The 4,504-nt window shown below is 33.9% G+C and overlaps 1 long non-coding RNA gene across 1 annotated transcript; it reads left to right on the top strand.

The window, feature by feature from the left end:
* Positions 1-770: 770 nt before the first annotated feature.
* Positions 771-3,875, top strand: LOC145584945 (uncharacterized). Its single transcript, XR_014100459.1, has 4 exons — positions 771-1,133; positions 1,243-1,360; positions 2,529-2,594; positions 3,244-3,875. It is a non-coding gene; the product is annotated as an uncharacterized LOC145584945 (long non-coding RNA).
* Positions 3,876-4,504: the final 629 nt, after the last annotated feature.

Raw genomic sequence — 4,504 nt, 5'->3', positions numbered from 1 at the left:
ACCAGTTCTATATATATGAATTGTCTTTAAAATGTCAATTAATTCGAATGAAAATGAATATTGCATGCGGAATATTCAAAGGGATGGACTTTCAATATCATTATATTGTGTTTGTATTGATATATGTAAATATCATTCTAATTTGAAATTTTTGACAAGTCATCGTTTAGAGAAATGATGATATGAATTCAAGGTCTAATACATATCGATGTAAGAAAACCTAAGGTTTAAAGTCTAGAGACGTACAATGAAACTTCATTTGTGATATGATCACTTGTGCTTAGTTGAAGCTAAAGTGTGAAAATTTTGAAAAGTTTAAAAGGTTCAGTATGAAATTCAGAATCAACTTGACAAGATAATAAATACACTACAATATGATTGTAATGATGAAAGTTTGAGTCAAGACATTTACTTGGCAATCACTATTGGGAAAAATGTCATTTGTAACACTCTATTTGTAACGGGCAATAATTTGTTAGTTAAAATAAACCTATTTGTAACGGGCAAAATTACGGCCCATTACAATAAAGCAGCATAGTTGTACGGAAAATAGTATTTGTAATGGGCAAAGTAACACCCGTTACAAAAAACTGCATTATTCGTAACGGACAGCGTTTTGCCCTATACAAATAATTTGGTATTTGTAACAGGCAGCAATTGCCCGATACAAATAAGTTGGAGTAGATGTTAAAAAAAGCCTAACGTCTTCTTCCTTTTTAAACTTCCTCGCAGCCGTCATTCACACTATCTCTCCTCTTTCTCTCACTCACTCTCTTTCTCCCTCCTCAGATATCTCCTGCTTCCTTCAATGGCAATTTTTCTCTCACTTCACTCTCCTTACCTCCATTTCTCTCTCCTCCCTTCATAGATGAACCTCCCTTCATTGTCAACCCCAATTTCGCCGCTTAATTATCCCTTCTTCTGCTAACCCTAAGCTTTTGAAGCCGAATCGCCGCTCTCCTGTGTACGGTTCTAAAGAATAAGATGATGCGGCGGAGGTTCTGGTGTCTTCTACGCTTAACTCAACGAAGTTTTCATTAGAGATCTTCGCTAATGGTGCCTAGCTGCTGGTGTTAAGGTTAGGGACGTCTGTGAACTGATCATTAAGGCTACTCGTACCCAAAATGTTCTTGGTAGTCTCCCCCTTTCTTTGGTTTTTGATTTGATTTGATTCTTTTTTTATTTTTTTTTTGGAATTTTTGCGATTTTCATTTTGATATTTTATTGTTTGGAGTTGATTAGGTGAGAAGGGAAGAAAGATTAAGGAGCTGAGCTCGATTGTGTAGAAGAAATTTAATTGCGCTATTGCTCAGTGCGATTCTCTTCGTTACAAGCTTCTCAGAGGTCTTGCTGCCAGAAGGTATATAATTTGTTAAACCTTGTTTTTTTTCATTTAATTTATGAATGAAATTACAAAGCTATGAAATTTAATGGTTCTTATGTAGCTGGGCGTTGATTAGTACTATTTTATAGTTGCTTGCTAATCTGTGAAATGAGTTGAATAAACTTGATTTATACTTGAGATCCTACAAAATGTGCTTATGAAATGGAATTTGATTATTGTGAATTTTACGACTTTAAACTGCTGTATAGAAGTATTATGTTGAATTTTTTGGTTAGAGGAATGTTTTTAGTATGAATTTTTTAATGTGACTGATATTCTGATATTAATTTATATGAACTGATTTAAAGTAGTATACCTTTATCCTTGTAGATATCTTAAAAGCCTTTGGTTCTTATGTTTGTTAATCTAGCAAGATCTTAGTTTGATGGATTTGATGTAGCTAAAATAAGGTTTATAGGAGGGGCATGGTTCATCTCTGCTTTGCTATTTTGCAATGATTTATAAGATTATACACTTTTACTCCAAATTCTACTGTCTTGCATCAAATTGAGAGCTGACTTGGTATGAAATTGACTAGCCTTGGGCTTAGCTCCTGGTATCCCTTACTTTTTAAACTTAAACAAATAGTAAAGGCAGTTTGTGCAGCATTTGTATTCCTCACTCTCACAAAAATAGAGTGACAGGGCAGAAAATATGTGACCAAGCAACTGCATTTATGTTGTTATGGTGAAACATTCTTGCTATAGTTGGGTGTTATTTCATGATAATCGGGGTCAATGTCTTTGTCCATAAATAGCGCTTGGAATGTCTATCTTTATTACATATGTCTTTAGCTGTTTCTCAGTGGCCTGTTAATCTGTCTTTCTCTTTCTGACCCTATTCTTCTAAAAAATTCTTTCAGTATGTTCTTGAACAATAGACATTGATTGCCTTTTGTTAAATTATAATTTGACAGGATTAATTACTAGTATTAGACTTGCTTTTTTCACATTGATTTACAAATGTTTGCAAACCTAGTTACTATATCAGTTCCCCTAAACAATACAGCCATAGGTATTAAAAGCTTAAAAATGTTGTTCTTATTTTTTGGGGTGTTTGTGGTAGCACTCACAGTTTAACAGCTACACTGAACATCTGAAACTGACAAATCCATAAATAATGTTTATTCTTTGTAATAATGTAGGAACAATACATAAGGGAGGCTATTGGCTCTCCATTGCTTCTAGCAGACTTGATGCCATCTAGTGCAGTAAGTTCCTTTGTTATGTTGATCATCTTTATACATGCAAGTGTGCACTTGTTACTTTTTCACCTAATCGATTGTTTTGTTGCTGAATAACACAAGGTGATAATAAGTTTTTTATACCATTTATGACTTGTAAGAACGGTTTCAGCCTTGTGTTCTCATCAATTATGGGCGGTTTCTATGTCTAGTTTAGATTTAGATTCATTGGGCCCTTACATGGAATTTAGAGGCCCATTACTGTCATTAGACTTCTATTAATTTTTGGGTGTTTAAGGTCACTGCAAATTTTCACCGAAGTGGGCTATTTCATCTCAAGGAAACTTCCCCTTTTATGAAATTAGGAACCAAACTTCCCCTTTTATAAAATGTTTCTTCATAGGTTATCATCAGTGAAGAAACATTTTATTAGAGGAATTAATTATATGACTTGCTGTAGCTTATTTTGAATTTGCAAGCTCCTCTAGTCATATTATATAAGAATTATAGTTTTGTAGTTAAACTAGTAGACATTATTTGATTATGTGGTTATTGAATATTGGTACTTGATTTTATAGCATATCTATTATGTGGTTATTGAATATTGGTACTATATCAATATCTTGATTTTATAATTATCATTTTTAACCATACAATGTGTCGGGTTTATAAGCAGTTCTGGAGATATAAAATTGTATTCAGTGTATTTGTTACATTTGAATTATGAAGATCATTGCTCTTGAGGCAGCCTCCACTGAACTAATAGCTATCTGAGAAGGGCTTACTGCTGCATGGGACAAAGGAATCGGGTTCTTAGAACTCGAAACAGATGCCGAAGCCATTCGCTACATGATTGAAAACCCGCAGGACTATTTTGACCACCAACTTGTTCTGGTGAATGATGTTGCTCTTTTGCTTTGTACGAGATTGGAGTGTTACTGTGCTTTATGTTAAAAGGGCAGCAAACAAAATTTCCCATGGTCTTGCTGACATTGGCCGTACCCAGACAGAAGATGAAACGGTTTACCATTACTCCTCTCCTCCTGCCTTGATGCAGATCTACATTGAAGAATTGGCCAACTCTCTAGCCATGACTAACGGAAACTGATGCTTACGAAGTTCTGCTTCCCAAGCCACTGCTAGGCTACCTGTTTATCTTTAAAGTTTATTTAGTTTACTTTGTTTATGTTTGTTTATTTTCAGCTTTCTACTTTCTTCTAGTTCGGGTTGATGCTGGGTACCATGAGGATAGTTTTCTCCTTCTTATCCTTGTGGCTGCCTTTTTTGTGACCCACTTTTGGTCTAACATCTGGGTTTCAAGGATGCTATTTTTCATCCTTTTATAATATAAGTCTTCTCTTTGGTTTTTAAAAAATGTTACATTTGAATTATGTTTTTGGCATGAATTTAGTTTAAATATAAATTTATCTTATTATTTGATTAAAGCATGTGAAAGCTAGCTGTCCAGCATTTGCTGGATTTTTTTTTTAATCAGATGCCCGTTACAAATAATGGGGTATTTGTAATGGGCAGTTGTTTTGCCCGTTATAAATAACTTATTTGTAACGGGCATTGCCCGTTACAAATAACATTGTCTATCCATAACGGCCGTACAAATAACGCATGCTTTCGTTATGGATACACTATTTTTGCCCGTTACGAATAGCGATTTTTCCACTAGTGAATATATTCAAAATATTGCGATATGATCGTAATAATGAGAATTTGAGTCAAGACCTTGATAAAATCCAAGAGTTGTGAATTTTTTTTACAACAAACTCCGAAAGAAAACCTTATGAAGAGTTAATGAAAATGAGCTATCAAACAATCTGTAAGAGATATATTTTGATGAAAATAACTTATCTTCCAACCACTATTCAGGAGATATACTTTTAAGATGAGCTATAAAACTAAACAAAACTACATATATCAAATTA

Source organism: Chenopodium album, chromosome 16, assembly GCF_948465745.1.
Source record: "Chenopodium album chromosome 16, dcCheAlbu1.1, whole genome shotgun sequence".
Lineage (NCBI taxonomy): Eukaryota > Viridiplantae > Streptophyta > Magnoliopsida > Caryophyllales > Amaranthaceae > Chenopodium > Chenopodium album.
This window is presented reverse-complemented; position numbering and strand designations above follow the sequence as displayed.